At 37.0% G+C, this 17,597-nt stretch overlaps 1 long non-coding RNA gene across 1 annotated transcript in view; it reads right to left on the minus strand.

Annotated features, from left to right (window-relative positions):
* Window positions 1-2,726: 2,726 nt before the first annotated feature.
* LOC134420999 (uncharacterized) overlaps window positions 2,727-17,597 on the minus strand; it is a 105,254-nt gene continuing 90,383 nt past the window's right edge. Inside the window, exon 4 of the long non-coding RNA XR_010028485.1 lies at window positions 2,727-2,803. This is a non-coding gene — a long non-coding RNA (uncharacterized LOC134420999). The remainder of the gene's footprint in view (window positions 2,804-17,597) is intronic.

A 17,597-nucleotide genomic window follows, 5' to 3' on the forward strand; every position in this document is an offset into this window, starting at 1 on the left:
AGGATAGTAAGATTCTTTGTTTGTCACTATTCTCATTTAACTTCTTTGTCATTGTCTCCCCAAACAGGGTCAAAAAGATCAATCTGTGATGTCACCAGGATGCTCTGGCAGTTTCCCCATCTTTTATTCATTAGGTTCAGGCTGTGTTGTTTCCTGTCTATCTCAATGTCTGGCCAAGACTGAGGCCTGGATGACACTGGCTGGCTGATACACAGCCCAGAACAGGCAGATGTTGTACTGGAACCTGCAAACTGAAAGGCAGGGAACAAACACATGGAGCTACCTTGTCATTGGAGGACCAATCATAACATAAAGGCTTTTAAGGGATTCTCTCTTTTTGCTTAGCAGAGAGAAGAAAAAGAAGTCATAAGTGCCTTTCAAGCCTAGTATTGATCAAGGGTAATGGGAACTTACTGTTGCAGCTGCAGAAGTCATTCAGGCTCCTGCCTGCATGGAAGTGTCTTGGAAAAATGTGGTTAATAAAATGCAGAAATAGCTTGCTACTGAGCATGCTGCAGAAAGCAGAGTGCAAAGACTGCCCTGCTATTTTCTTTACAAAAATTGTGTAAATGAAAACTTTGTACTTATTTGTAACCAGGTAGCTCGCCTATAGTTTGGAAATAATTTTTTTTGCATGAATTGTCTACGGCAACTAAACACTGATGCACTATTTAAGTACACTAACAAGCGCATTATGCAGAAGCATCACCCCACCACAGTTTCCATCACCATTTTTGTGGACTTTTGTTGGATTACACTTTATACACCATTTTGTACAGTAAATTTGAAGTGCATAAGTTGTACCATTCACTATATGGAGATAGTGACTAAAATTATGGCTTCATACTTTAAACAGAAAAATGAGAAAGGATAAAAAAAATCAAGAAAACAAATATCACAGATTTTAATGCTATTTTAGGGTTAATTTCAGCTGTTTCTTCTGGAACTAACAACTATGTCTAGGCTGAGCTGTTAGATTATTGTTCAATTTAGGCACAGTCTTTTCTGGTAGGTTGAATCAGACCTTGAAATTATCAAGGAATAAATTGACTTCAGTGCATACAGGGACAGCTTTTAAAGCAGTTCTATGTGGTTCTGATCAATAAGTGTATGGTTTATGTTCTTGACTACATTGTCTTGATTTAGAGAGCTCCCTTGTAGCCTAAGACATAGTATTCCTGTATTGGGATGAGCTACAGTGAAACAACATGAGGACCATGAACTCACCTATCTATTATTTCTCACCACAGTGTGCAGGTAAAAATATAACACCTCATCATTTTATCTTTCTGTATATCACTGTACAATCAGCAGTACTTTATTTTCATCAAAACCTACTTGACAAAAATTGTAAAATTTGAGAAAGCACTAAGCCTTTCATTTTGCAGAAATATAAGCTGCCTCAAGCTCAGCCTTTAAGTGAGCCAATCCTCCAGCTTGAAGATATAAGCTGTCACAAGTGCTTTACACATTCTACTTTTTAGACAAATTTTGAATTTCATTGTGGGCTGACATCACATAATAGCCACCAATACCGGCAACAACAGAGATGCTCCGAGAGTTACCACTTCTGGGTGAATTAAACTGTTAAACACATTCTAGCATTTTCGGTTTTCACTATTCAGTCCTGTTCACTAACTAGAAAGAAATAGTTAGACACCGAAATTGAAAATTAATACCAAATTCATAGTAGAGAGAAACCCTAACAACTCCCAGCAGTTACAGCTGAGGAGAGATACATTTTCCACTGAACAACCATGCAAGAGCAGTCAGTCCTCGCCTGTTTCACAAGAAAGATGACCTTTTATTCTGCATTTCAAACCACTGCTAAGAGAGATGGACTTTGACCTCTTCAGCCTGTACAACACCTGTAACTAGAATCAGCAATAATTAAGGACTGAAAATCCCAGAGATATTCCTCATGTTTGATTTCAAACATATTCTGTTGTGTTCAATGAATCTCTCAGAAGCAAATGTTCACCTAAGGCCATGCAGGTTCAGAAACATCAGGAGCCCCCACAGGACATAATGGAGACTAGGAGCAGAACTCAGAAAAGCAGTTAGGAAATTTATCCTCTTTAACCAACATTTTTTGCCTTTTTACTGAACTGGGGAAATGATTAAGTACTGTTAAGTAGTTTTCTAGGGTTTGCAGACTTTTTTTTTTTTTTAATAAGGGCATTTGCTAAAAGTAAAATTCAAACCCAAACAAACTTTGTTAAAGCCCCAATTCCTGTGTTCCTCACCCTGGCTTTGCTAACGCAGGTTAACACCCAATCACGTATTTCAGAGTCAGAGGGGACCAATGTGATCATCTAGTCTGAAGTGCTGCAAAACACAGACCACAGAATTTCACCCAGCAATTCCAGTGTCTAGCCAAGTAATTTGTGGCTGAACTAGAGCATATCATTCGAAAAGTCAGCCAGCAAGCTCTTAAGCACTTGTGGAACTTCATTTGCTTGAATATGTTCGTTTAGATCACTTGAGTAGATGTAACTGGGTAGGCTTAAGAGTGCTCAGGGTCAAAATGCCAAACAAACAAACCTCAGCTGCCAAAAACCCAAAGGCTTTCCATTATTAGTGAGGGAAGACCCTATTTTGATTCACAAACCTCTGGGTCATTCCTGCAAGATAAAACTTTTTTGAATTTGTTAGGATGTCAAATATTTAAAGCTTAAAAAGAAATATATCTCAGCAATGGCAAAATCCTTTGGCTGACCTCACAGGCAAAGTCACACGGAGAGATCATAATTTCCATAGATTTTAGAAAGAGCAAACACTTGCCAGCCTCTAAAAAGTAATCCTGAAAGTAAAAAAAAATGTGTGGAGAGTGAGTGGAATAAAAATATTCAACACATCTTTAATCTTTAAATACACACATACAGCTTCCCCAAAAATGAAGGGAAATCTCATCTACCTGTTTAAACAATCATCCAATCCATGCACAGACTGAAACAACTATTTTATTCTGATTATTTAACTGTTCTCAAACTCCCATTGAAGAGGATGCATCAAGCTACAAAATAGGTTACATTTTGGACAAACACATCATATTTCAAGTACAGTCCCAACTAGGTCTTTTTTAGAGACTCAGCTTCAAGTGTAATGGAGCGTCATTTCAGAAAGCCAAGCCCTTGCCTTTTTAACAGAGATTTCACAATAAAAACATCATCTTTTCCTGAAAGGAAAAATAAGGGTGATTTCTTTATGGAAAGTGTAGAAGCAAAAGAAGTACCAGTAGAATGACAAAGTACTGTAATAAGTCAAAGATATAGACAGGTTCTATTTCTAACCCTGCTACCTGCTAATGTGGAAAATCTCTTCCTTTTCTCCATGCTAATTTCCAAGGTTTGTTCTGGAAAACTAATTAAAATTGCAAGTTTAATTAAAGCTGTTAAGTTTTCCAGAATAAAGTCTGTATTTGCTGTGATTATGTTTGCATGATGTACTGGTAAGTAGCAGCACAAATATTTTAATGTTACTTGTTGTTATGCGTTATAGAACCAATCAGACAAGAACAAAAGTGAGGAGGAAGGTGATCAAACCTTCTGAAATAAGGTGAAATACCTGAGGGAGTAGAAAGCTAAGATGCTAATAAAAATAAAGAAGTGGAAAGGAGAAAAAGATGGGGGAAATGGGAATTGTATCGAAGAAACAAATGCTGAGTGCAGATTAAAAAAAATAATTTAAAAATCTAAGCCTGAAGTAGAATTGCAGAATGGCCTTTCCTGATGGGTCACTTGCAATATGTTGCATCTCTGTGCTACAGAAGATGGATATTACACAGCTAAAGCTTTGAAGACAGTGCTTGGCTTGCCAGTATGGAGCCTGCCTTCACCTTTATTACTGAAGGAGGATGTTTTTATTTGCCTAGTGCAATGCATTATACCCATAAATTCCATCCACTCAGCAAGTCAAATTAATGCTAACCTACAAGATACATTAGGTATGGGTTTAAATCAGTCACTTAAGATATACTGCAACCCAGTTTCTATCCAGGTTTGCAATATATTCACCATTAAATACCCTGCAAACATTCCTCAAGATGCATTGTTTGTTGGGGTGTCTCACCTTTGCCAGCAATGTAAAGGTGTAAAGAATACAATATCTAATTTGTGTTGTTCCATGATCACTACCAATGAAATTGCAGGCTGTCAAAACATTCCAGTGCTACAGGAGAACAAACCCCTGCTAAATAACATTAGTTAACCACATAATAGAAAAATCTACTGATCACCATCATGAGTAGTTTGCACTGGGATTATGTGAGACTGTGATATTTTTCAGGTGATAGCAGAAGGAGAAAAGCTGTTGAATTAAATTTGAATCCTTAATAATATACAGCAAAATTAAGGTCTACACGCTTAATGGTGTTGTCCAAATTTTCTCCATTTATCAAATTATCCTATTTTACATAATAGGCATTTGTAGGCATAATCACTAATGCCCTATAATGTGTATGTATGAGTTATCAAAAACAATTTCAAAGCTAACAAGCTGATTCCTGTAGTTGCAGAGCTGCACCTACTGCAGTCATTTTAGATGAGAGAGGCATAGAAAAAAAAAATAGTAGGGAAAATTCAGAATGCAGAAGTTTCCCTAGAGGGAATGCAGGATATAGATATATTTCTACAGCATGTGTCACTCCTTTGTCAATATTTACCCAGCAAGTTGAATGATAATGTGCAGTCATTATTAAACTCAGCCTTCTAAAAGAATAGGTTCTGGCTCTTGATACAGTTGCTCTGTGTAAATTATTCCAGGGATTATGCTTGGATTGTGCCACTGGCAGTTATTTCAGATCTACATCTCATTTCCAGATGGTTCATCTGTTTGTTTCTTTAATATATTCAAGATTTATTGTGTTTGCCACAAATTTACACATTTTTAATGTTGATTACTCAGATAAATCTGATCTCAGACAAAGGATAAAGAGATAACATCTGTAGATTTTCATGCTAATGCTAACTTAAAAATTTCCCTTAACAGTGAAAGCACAATATAGTTCTTGAAAGATTAGCCAAACATTAGACTTTTTCTTGCTCATCAAATATTGTAGGAAACAAAATAGGTCTGCTTAATTTTACCAAATTATTTCATTTAGTGCAGGAAGCCAAGATATGCATAAGGCAATTCATAGCCCATATTTTTCCTGCCAAGGTTCAGACTTTTGAAATGAACAGTATGCACACAAGGCGGATTCATAGAGTCATCCCTTCTAAGCACTTTTTAGTACTCTTTTTCTCAAAAACTGCCACTGATTTCATGGACAGGGAAGAAAGGTAAAAAAACCCAGTAGGTCTCAACTCCACACTGTGTTTTCAAGGTTTTGTAGTAGAACCCCATAGTTTCACCTCATATGTTCCATATTTCTTAGGAGACTGTACATGAAAGAAAAGGATCCACCATTTCCACAAAAAGATTTGCACTTCTGTTACATATTTTTACATTCATAAAAGTGTCTACTAAAATTAGAATTATTGGCTGCTTTCTACATACAACTTGGATTCCTAAGGCTCATGGTCTAGTTAGACAATTAAGGCACATAATTACCATCCCAAACATACAGGTAAGAAGTGGGCATAGGAGGGTGACTTTCCCAGATCAAAAAAGACTGTGGGACACATTAAATGGAATTCCCATCTCCTGAGATCCAGTCCAGCATGGTACCTTTTAACCTGGATTATACTAGTAAAGGAATGGAGAGAAAGTGTAAATTGTTAAGAGCTTTCTCTGGCAGACAGGAAGAGAGTCAGTAAAAATGCAGGGGAAACAGCATACTCTGGAGCCTAATTTTTGTGTTTCAGAAGCAATTCCTGTTTTACAGGAACTCCAGAAACAAATCTGCATGGTATAGCTGTTTGTAGGAAATACAGAGCCATAACCTCTGATTATCAAGCCCCACAAGTTTTGTTTGCATGTGAAATGACATTTACTCCAAGCTTCGATTGTTCATACTTTGTTCATACACACTTACAGAACTTGTGGAATTTGTACAAACTGTGAAAATATTTCCAGGTCAATTTTTGAGATAAAGAAATGAGTCAGAAAAATATCTTCAGCCTTTTAAAACTGCTAAAAGCTCCTACAGTTTATCTGTAGTTGCTTATTATCAATCAGTGGCAACATTAAGAGTTGCACGTAAAGTTACACTTGCAATTATATCAACAAAGTTTTGGTCAGTGAAGAGAAGGTTAAATCAAGTAAAATACTTCAAGTCCCAAAGAAAGGTCTGGAACCAAAACAATGAAAATGAAGCTCTCCCACTCCCCTGTCCTGGGCCTCAACCCCAGGAATCTTTGCTCTGTACTTGACAGTCTTTTTTTCAGAGCTTGAAAAAGAACCATTTTTTCAGCCACAGAAGCATGTTCACTCTTTTCTAAACAGTACATCTGCAATTCATCAGTGAACATTCTCTGTTAGATAATGAACCATTAACACCATTCACCTGCACTGTGATGAAAATGATATATCCATTTGTTATTTGAATAAGCAACAAAAGAAACAGAGCCCACGAATGGATTTAAATATCTATCTATCAGCTCACAGTGGCATGTCACAGCAAGAAGGCTGAACAAATATGCAAAAAATTGTTGTTTAATGGGGAGAAATACAGTAAAATTGTTTATAGTGGGGCAGTAAGTTCTTAGTGACAAAATGAATTACAAACAAATTTTTCAATGACATTTTAAGACTTCATATTAGATTCTTACATACTGTTCAAAAATCAATTTTGCATGGAATTTCTGTGAGTGTTCCATTATTAATAAAGCAGCAGTAGGCAACTGTGGCTGCACTCTCGCAACGGCAACACCTGAGGGGGAAGAATGCTGCCACACATTATCCTTGCTTTAAACAACTCAGCCCTGAATCCTTGCACAGCAAACCTCTGCCTGGGATAAAACCTTGTGCCATCTGTAATCAAAAGGATGTCAAAGGCTCAGGAGGAGGTGAATTATTGGTGTATCTCTGCAGGTCTTCACTTTACCTAACTCAAAGCAATTTAGCTTCTATGGGCATTAAATTCATACATTGTACAATCAAATTCAAATGGAAATTGTCAAAAGAAACCAGTAAGAAAAATATGTGAGAATCAAAAAATATACAGAATGTATATTAATTATTTCTTACTATCACACAATATTTTAAAACTAAATACACTCACTTTTTTACTGAACATGTCACCTTTTTTATCTAACTCTCACTGCTGCACTCTTCCACATCATTTGTGTAGGTGGCATGGCTCTGCTTTCAGGAGTAATGATCAGAATTGGGGTATCTTTATCTGAATAATGTCAGGTAATCCACATCTATCTTAAATTGTAATTTCTACTACGCACCTCATCGTCAATTTCTATATACCTGAGAGTACCACAGATCTCAGTTTAATTTAGGACATACTGAAGCATATGTTCGACTTTGAGTGCTTAAGTGCTTTCACAAACAGACCTAGAATGAGACTTTCACAATGAGGACAGGAAATGCAGAGCTAGATCCAAAATACAAAAGTGCTTTAGGAGACTTGGCAGACAGGAGAGACTCCTGCTGCCCTCAAAACCAACACTGCTTAACTGCCCAAGGTTTATGTGACCTGAGGTTTACTTGCATTTCAAATGAAGAATTAAATGCTCTTTGCTATATTCAGTGAAATAACATCTATAAAGGGAAACAGAATTCCCATACTGACCCTTACGTTTAGAAATTAGGAATGAAAATTTTCTGACAAATCCATTTGAATAAGAAATTCCTTATTCTAAAGAAAAATCTCATGGCCCAACATTATTATACAACATATTTAATGATAGAGAGGTCTGTGTACCTTGATTGGCTAACAGATGAAATCTGAATAGTGCCTAATACAACCTAATTCATTGTTCAGAATTTATGAGACTCATCATCATTTAATTAACAATATAAATATTAAAAAACATTTTCTAATAAAATTTTATAATTGTAATAAGAGACTCCACTATATGAATTATGGAGTATTAATTCACACCCAGTTGTGTTGAAACTGAGTATGAATGAATAGATCATAATTCACATCTTGTCATGTCTTAGAGCTGAAAATAAAAATGCAGACAAAATAAAATGGAATAATACCTTGCAGAGATAAATTAGTTAAAACTCAAGTTATTAATATAATTTATTATTCCAGCTCTTTAGTTCATCTTCTCACATAAAACATGATGCCTAATCCCACAGTCCTTACACACGGAACACGTCTGCTTCAGCAGACAGCAGTGCGGTGGTGGTGACCCCAGAGATCTTGTCGGGGGTGCTGGTAGATGATGCTGATATTTCCACCAGGCAAGAGCTTGGCTGATTTGCTTAATGAGGATTTTTTTTCTAGTGAAATGACTCCAAAACAATGGATCTTAACAATCAATTAGGCTGAGCAACATGTTTTCATAAATTCAAATAATAAATTGATTTGTCAAAACAACAATTTAACCACAATGCTTCAAGAATCTTAGTTGAGCCAGACTAATATTTACAGTCAAAAAGGGAGAAAAAAGGCCAGAAATGTCTTTTCTCTCTCTAACTGGAAATTTCTGGTTTTTAATTTCAAACTGATGTTTATTTTTAATTGATGAACCTTTTTAAATGTATATATGCTAAGTGAAAGATTTCCATTTTTTTCTGTTAGCCAGAATGTCAGTTACTTTGTAGAATCATAAAAATTAAGGTTGGAAAAGACCACTAAGATCATTGAGTCCCACCTTTGACCAAACGCCACCTTGTCAACTACAGCACTAAGTGCCATGTGCAGTCAATTCTTGAACACTTTCAGGGATGGTGACTTCACCGCCTCCCTGGGCAGCCTGTTCCAGTGTCTGACAGCCTTTTCAGTGAAAAAATTCCTACTGATGTCTAGCCTGGCTCTGGCAAGAAAACGAAGGGTTTGCTTACACATATTTAAAACACTTAATAAACAAAAAGGTTTCAGAAGCTTAACTTGTGTGAATTTTAGAGATGCTTGAATTTGAATCTAGGTCAGTCCTGGAAATCAGCCACCCATCTCTGGAAAAGATGATACAAAGTTTCATCTAACTCAAGACACAACAGAATGATCCAGTCAGTTTCACAAAAGTTTCTCTCAATGCGTATCCCTTTTCTAGGTGGCAGAGGAATGCTGTAATGCTGTAAATCCAGCACAGAAATTAAGAGGAATTTGAACTTTCTTCTGGTTCTCACCAAGTTCAACTAAAGTACAAGAATTCTATCTCTGCTCCACATGAGCCACAGAAGAGGTATCTTCTCTCAAGCAGCATGGACGGCTTGCACAATGTTAGCCATGAATCCAAGATTTGCACTGATGACAAATGACTGGACGCGCCTCCATCTCACAGTGGACACCATTTTAGCCACCAGGGGGGCATTTCCTCTCACATTATAGAGAAGCAAGTTAGGGGCCCTGGGGAAAAAATTCAGATTGCAAGAATTTGAGTGCTTGAAATCCACTTTCTACACATCTGCTAAATTCCAGGCAGAGCCACAGAGAATGAGCAATGCGGCAAAAAATCCCTTTCTGTTAGACCAGATGCAATCACGACCCATAAACTGTCAAAAGATGCCACAGACCCAGTTCCCTAAGAAATGCTTCCAACCACAGGAAAGCTCCCTATTGCCCTTCCTCTCCAGAGAATGCTTGCTCCTATGTCATTTCCCAGTGACCTGCTCTGCTTGTCTTTGCAAAGTCTCTGAAATAGCTGGTACTGAGAACATTTACAGAAAACTGTGTGGCTACCATATCTGTAAATGTGAATTCCACTCACCCCAAGCAAAGAATTTGATGCAAGCTAGAAAATGCAGAGGGATGGACTACATTAATTCAGTGATAACTTAGTTCTTGTTCAAACTTATCTGACATATGAGAAGAGAGAACAACATTGGCTCTTTGTATTATTAGGGTGGCTGAACATCAAGGGTGAAATCTTGGCCCTTGCAAAATTAGTGGGAAATTTGCCATTGACTTCAATGGAGCCAGGATTTGACCCTGGGTGAATACAGTTCCCATATGTGCTTCCATAAAGAAAATTAGAAATGATTTGCCTGATAGCATATGGAATCCATTTATGCATTATGAATAAGATTATTATTTAAAATGGAAGATAAATGCAAATTAACTACAATATTCATGCATATATTTGCACATATCAAATACAGAACATGGGAATAAGAATCCATTACATTCTCCTTTTTCACAGTTGTTGATAAGAGTTTAAAAAACTTGATTGGAAGGAGACTTACAGGACAGGAGAAAGGTAACCAGCAACTTGAAAATTCTTTGCAAGTTTTATAGCAATACAACCCAGTTTGCCTGGGTTCTGGATTTTCTGATGCCTGTCAGTCTAAATAGATCTTTAAAATTGCTTTAATGTTAGGTTTTCTGTTTTTGAATGAATTTTACTATTAAAAGAGATGTATTTGCAGGATTGAGAATGGAGAAAAAGCCGAAAAAGGGAATCTCATTCCTCATGGTGCTGTACTGCCTGACCTTTCCCACCAGAAAAATTATTCTACTTCTTTGGAAACATGGCTCAGTGCCATCCCCACTGCAGACATGGTTTCAAACTAACTTGGAGCTGTGCCACAAGGAACCTCTAGGTTATTATACAGGACAGATGCCAGACAAACTGGCTGAGGTGTGGTTGGGTTTTATGGACTTTCAATTGAAAGTTATGCTATACATAATGTGATTAGATCTGACTGGAATGCTATTCCTTATTTTGTTTTATTGAAGTTTAATTGTTTCCTTATTTCACTGTCATCTCTCCATTTGACTAACACTTGCATATCATTGGTAAGATAAAATATTCAGCCTGGCTTTGTCTTTACACACTACTGCTCTTAGGACCCTTTTTACTTCCCTCAAAGAAAGAAAGAAAGAAAGAAAGAAAGAAATTATTCAAAAAGACCAGCCCTAAAGTTTTTTCCTGAAGCAAATGTTTTACCTGAAGGAGGTTAACAAACAAAGCATCAATCATACAAACAGATCTCATTTTCACTAAAAGATATGTGTAGTTTAGATGGCCCCTGCATTCAGTTTTCAGTCCCTAGTTGTGCATTCTGGTTTTTACAAACACATCCCATAGATCTTCATTTGCTCAGAGCAGGTGCAGTGACCATGTAGTTTGATCAAAATAAAAGGATCTTCGTTTACACAGTTTTTATGTTGGGATCAAAATTACTGCCATTTGAATACTTTATGTTTTCCATATTCCAACCTAGCAAATTAGTTTGACAAGACAAGTTTCTACAGGTGAATGAATTACTTCAGCATGACTTGGTACCAGGAACGGATTATGAACACAAAACAGATGAGGTTTACAGATATTCAGAGTTTCAAATGAGTGGCTAGTTATACTGCTTTTGCTTAACCCAAGTGCCAGTGTCCCTTGTGCTCTTCCTAGTAGCAGTGATCAGTTGCACACAGCATTGCATGGCATGATTTGTCTTAACAGCCCTCTGCCTCTTGTAAGGGCAAGTCTTCACCTGCCATTACTATTTCACCTGTATATGTCCTTCCATTCACCTGATGGTAATGGCTTGCAAAGGTTATTGACAGGGAATTCCCAATGGAAAACTTTGTAGTTTGGTCTTGTACATGCTGTCCACACCACCAAACCCCTCAAATCATGAGAGAAGTCCAAAGGCTTTGCAATTACACAGCAAATCCTCATCTCTGAAGTTTACTCAAGTATCCCTAACCTTGGAAGCTTTTTCCCAAGAGAACCTGAGAAACTCATTTGGGATGTAGATTATAATATCTCCAAGCTCATTGTACCTCATGTATTTCTTGGTCTTATTTTTTTTAGATGTGGGAACTAAGCTGGTTCAACAGCTGTAAATAAGGCAGACTTTCCCTAAGTGGAACAAAAAGAGAGCTAGTGACATGGCACAACACTAGTTAATTAAAAAAATCTAAAGGATGTAGTTTTCTTTTCTAAGAAGACAGTAAATTCAAAAAGCCTTTTTTGCTGTGCCACTGGAACAGAAGTTACAGAATTAAGCTGGGCTGTCCTTGACTGTATTTCCTCAGGAAGTTAGTCCTGCGTTAGGGCCAGGGGAGGAGATGACAGAATTTTAGGTTGTGTTTAGTTTGGGGTTTTTTTTCAATACAAAGATTTTTCTTCTCTACAGCATTATCAGTCTAAAAACTAGTGAGGTATTTTAAAGTCAAGTTGCATGTTTATCTCATAAGTTAACCTACTTAGTTATATATTGTATAGAAAAAACACTTTATTGGAGGTGTCTGTATGTAAAACTGCAAAGCCTGGTTTTGAACACTGAGTCAGCACCAGCAAAACATGGGCTGATATGTCATTGTTGCCATTGTTCAGTTCAATTCCTAATAATGCTGTTCCTTGCCTTAGTCTTACATCACTGCTTTTCTCTTTCTCCTCAGTGCTCTGTGGCCTTGCTTTGCTATGCAACAAAGTCAGAGCACCAGCAGGCTGCTTTAGCAAAAATAGCAACAATAATCTCAAATGAATGTTAACACACCTACTTCTTGACTGTCCTTCTTTCGTCATCCCCCTCTATGGCTATGATTTATTAAAACAATATTGAGTGCACATGGACCCCTGCTTTCTATTGGAGAGTATCAGGTGGGTTCAGCAGTGTGTTGTAAACATCATTCCTTCAGCAAACACAAGGGATGTTCTGGTCTTTCTTGAGAAACCACTCCTTGGTTTGAGAACTTGAAAAAATCTTTGCTGGGGCGATGAAGTTCTAAGTAGCCATGGTATGCAGCACAGTGCCAACAGCAAAATCGCTACGAGGTCATGGAATTTTTAAAATAAATGTTATTTTCTATCCAAACTTCAAGTGACATTATAACAAGGTTTTACTGTTCTTGCTGTCACTGTGCATTAAAAGTCTTAGACCAGTGAAGAAAGGCAGAGGTGGGGAGTAGAGGACAAATTGGGAAGTTCAGAGACATAGTGGAAGTTATATTTTGGAGACAAAGGAAGAAAAATTTCAGTTGTTGGAAGAAGCAGAGCAAATGCAGACTGAATGGTAAATGATAAACTTCTGCCTCAGCTTTCAGTGCATTAACAGACCTTATCTGCCTAATCTAGGGCCTTCACAAGACCCCCTTCCACAGCTTCAGGAGGCTCATTTAGTTTGGGTTAGGTACCCACTCCTTGCCTGACGTACTCTATATGTTCTTTTTCCTAGACTTACTGAATTGTTACTTCAATTTCCCAGACTGAGTTCCAGCTTGACTTGTTACTTTTCTTTTGCCTCAGTCATCACTGTTCTATCAATAGCTCTTGTTACTGTCCCTCCCTGCTGTGCTTTCCTGGCTCAGGCGCTGCAGGGCTTGGCCCTGCCAGTGGAGTCTCTGCCTGCATTCTATTGTGACCACCCTTGGCTTCCTCATCCCTGAGGGAGCCATTCGCCCTTTCTGCAACAGAGGCAGGGCAGTCCTCTGGGAATGCATCCTTGAGGAGAGCCAATAGAGCAATGCAACTTATCTGACAAGAGGAAGGAAAAGAACTGCACTTCCCACTGTATTTCACCTTCTCCAATCCCTGAATAGAGATAGAAAGATCTTCCCTGCAAGGATGTGAAATGCATTTCATGAATTTCAGAAAGGAAGGCAAAGGTAATTGTACACTTGGACTCTCCATAATGCTGGCAGTCATGCAAAAAGTTATTGGCAAACTGCATGGGAAAGCGTACAGTAAATGCGTGCCAAGAAGTAAAAATAAAAAATAATAGCAATTCAAACTTATTCAGTTTCCATAGTATCAGAAATATTGGTGAACAAGACATTAATTAGCTGATGTAGGATCTTCAGTAGCACATCATACTTTTTTCCAAGCTCCTGTGAGACATTATTATACAATAACTGCCTACATGTAAAAAACCACACAAAACCAAGAAAACCCCAAACACAATGCACCCGCATCACACCATGACTTGAGGTTCACAGAGGGAATAGTCAGGAAGATGTCAGAAACTGAAGATGTATAAAGAACATATATTTAAACAAAACCTAAAGTACATCACCTACAAACTGGGAAGGAGGCTTGAACTTGGCAGTACTGATGGTTCTGCAGATATATTGTTATGCTAAACAGGCTCACCATAAGTGAGCATAAGGAGATCCTCACAGCTTATACATGTGCAAAAATAAAGTCCAGAAGATGGAAGTGATAAAAGTGCTCAACCTCTTTCAGCTCAAGTAAATAGGTTTTACTTTTCTAACTGATGGTAAAATAGAAATTTTAAAATATACAGATCAATTCTTAAAACCACAGAAAAAAAGGAGGACATTGCTTGTGTCTTTTGGCACAGGTCAGGTCGCTAGAAGTCTCTTCCCATGAGTTGTGGAGTAGCTGTACATGTATCTGAAATAGTTTTCATAGTATCTTGGAGTTGTTCTGAGGCTTGCTTGACTCTGGGTCTGTTGACCTCCACTGGCATGGAAATACCGGTCACACCTCCCCTGGCCTGTCCCCATTCCAAACATCCTTCTATACAAGTGACATTTCATTCCATTCCATTCCATTTATTTTGTAAAAACCAAAAGCTTTGACCAGAGTGTGGAAGGACTCTGTATTTTTATCTTTCTCAGATCTTAGCACACAACACAACCCACAGAATAGAAAGAGTTGAAATTACTTGTTTGATTCTTTTTTTAAAAAATAAAGAGTTCACAAATGCTGATCTGTCAGATATTTTCCCTGTTAAATGTCAACATATATCTGAGGTCACTAATAATGCAATATGAAAGTAAGATCCTTTTTTTTTTTAAAGCACATTTGACAGACAGTCCAAATCTATTTCCAGCCTCATTTAAGTAGCCTTTTTCCTCTCTCCCCAAATTATTTTTCTCTGTTTTTTTTCTCTGTTTTTCACACTGTTCCCTGTCATTATAAACACAAATCCTGCTTACTTTCTGACAGAAGCCAAAGAAGCTTGGTTATAAAGATATAGCTTATAAAACCAGGACTTCCAAGGTGTACAGTCTCTGTATTAAGAGCACCTGTATGCAGAACAAGGACTAAGGTAAATGCCAGTGACAGGGACACCCTTCTGCTCCTGACTAGGGCCTACTTTTCCTACAAAGAGAAATATTCCAAAATTTATTTGGCTCTTTTTCATTGTTCTTATTGATATTGAATGCAAGAGAATGTTGCCCACTGTTTGTTTAGAAATACAAGTTACAAGTACAAAATAAAATAAAAAAAAATTAAATAGCCAAGATTAAATTTTTTCAAACAAGATTATATTTTTTCAAACAATGTGATAGACTATCTTTGGAAAGATAGTCTATCACATTCTCTCCTCTGTGGCCAAATTTATTTTAAAATAATGAAGGTTCCTAGAAATCCCTGTGTAAATTATTAACTTTACAAAATATCTTAAATATGTATCAACTACAAAGGTGTTGCACTAGGTATGCGTTCATGTTCCTGTGCTGGGAATATAAACAACTCTTCATATATTTTCTCAAACATACAGATTTAATCTCACAGATTTGTCTCTCTGTTCATTTTGTCTCAAACCAGAAACCTTGCCCAAGCAGTTTCTCATGAGCTGAGGTCAGTGTGAGGTTTAGGACTTACCACATAATATATTCAGGTTTGTGCTTTCAATTTACTGTATAGTGATTTTAATTCTTTAATATCAGATTATATCAATATAGTTGCATCCATTCCCTCTAATAATTCAAATCAATCAGCCATATATTGCTTTTTCTATTTCTCCTAAAATGATTATATTTACATGCTACCAGTTCATTAACATAACTCACAATAGCAAGAGATAAGGGGGAAATATTGATACAACTAATGAAATAATGACAATGAAATCATTCCCTCAAAGCCCTGCATTTTTAGCAAAGTTTTGCTATGTGGTGAAGCAAAACTACAGCTGTCAAAAATATGGCATCCCAACCCCTCTAACAAATTTTAAAAATCCCATCTGCAGGCAATGCAGTGCAGATAAACAGATGTCACAGAAGTACAAAGCCCAAAGAAGCAAAAATGGTTTGACAGTTCTAAGGTTTATATGTCTGAAAAAAAGATAACATATGTTTCTCCGACAAAGAAAGCCTGCAAAATGTAACAATTGCTAATGTTTATAAATAGCTGTTGAATGAGTAATGCACACTTAATACCTGCATTCATTATTGTTTTGAGTTTCCCAAGGAACAGTAAGTAGATCAATTAGAGAGGACTACAAGTTCAGCATCTTTCTGTGTAGCATTAGTTGTTTAGTTTAACTGGAGAAGGTCCCTACACTATCTTTAATCTGCTTGTGGGGTTTTTCTTCCCCTGTCCAAGAACTCCTCTCATTAAAGTGAACTCTTTTGAAATATGCAATGCTGGCTACCTTGGTCCCACTTACTAATGGTCCTGAATTGATTCTTAATTAGTTGCAGTTTTGGTCAGAATCCCATTAAAATAGCTGAGTGTTCCAACAGGAAAGAAGGAAAAGGCTGGTGTTGTGCTGTGAGCTGCTGAGACTGGGGGTGAGCCTGCACCCACAATGGCAGGCAAAATGCTCAAAGATTCAAATCACGCTCTGTGTCTTGGTTTGAACAGAAGCCTTCATACTGTAATTTATTCTCCATCTATAAAATATGATGAAGAAATGCATCCAGATGCTGTTGGGAAATTTGCATTATTCCAATATTCTTCTAGTCTCTTCTTAAGGAAAAGAAAGGATGCTAATTCAGAAAATTAGCAAAGCTTTTCAACAAATAACTGATTTTTTCTATATAATTTTAATTGTTATATATCTTCTAACTCTCTGTTTATATTCTAGAAAGCCTCTGGGAAGCTAAAGATTATATTTTCATTGTGTTCTTCCAAATGACTGAGTATTGCTATGAACTGTGAAATATTTTTGTTAATGAAGTGAATCAGTGGTCATTGTACAGCTATTGCTTTATTATTTGAGTTTAATTATAGAAAACTGAGGTATCAAGAAAATATGCCCTTTTAAAGCACTATCTGGAGCAAGTATCCTTGTTGTTAGGGAATAGTGATGTCACGTGAGCAGCTTTTGTATTCAGCAGCAATAATTCACTGCCTGCATGGGGGGATTGATCCTAGCTATGGTATCCCCAAAGGAGCCTCCACTAGAAATGGGCTCACATACTTTGATCTGTAGATTAACATGAGCAGGATCACAAGCCTTTGTCTCTTGTAAACATCATATGTCCCTAAATTTGTATCCAGCAAAAGGCTGAGTCTTGTGTTTATTTGGGTAATGAATTGCAGTAATTAATGCATGCATTGATTCCTCTACTGAGTCTCCCCTAAAGGCCATTTCCATTTTTAATTTATAGAAAATGCATACAATTCCTTTAATCGGAGCACAGTCTGGAATCTATAATAAACATTCAATGAAAAAAAAATAGAGAAAACAGAAGTGAGATTACTGAGCAGAATTTAGGTAGGAATTTAGGTAGACAGAAGTTGTATTTAACATTGCATTAAAAGACAGCAACCTAGCAAGGAGTTTAAGAATATGTATCTGGAATTTTTAGGGCAGATCTGAACCTATAAACAGAGAAGCAGAAATCCTATTATTTTATTGAACACATTTTCACTTACTTCAGGGCTCAA

Source organism: Melospiza melodia, chromosome 8, assembly GCF_035770615.1.
Source record: "Melospiza melodia melodia isolate bMelMel2 chromosome 8, bMelMel2.pri, whole genome shotgun sequence".
Classification (NCBI taxonomy): Eukaryota; Metazoa; Chordata; class Aves; order Passeriformes; family Passerellidae; genus Melospiza; species Melospiza melodia.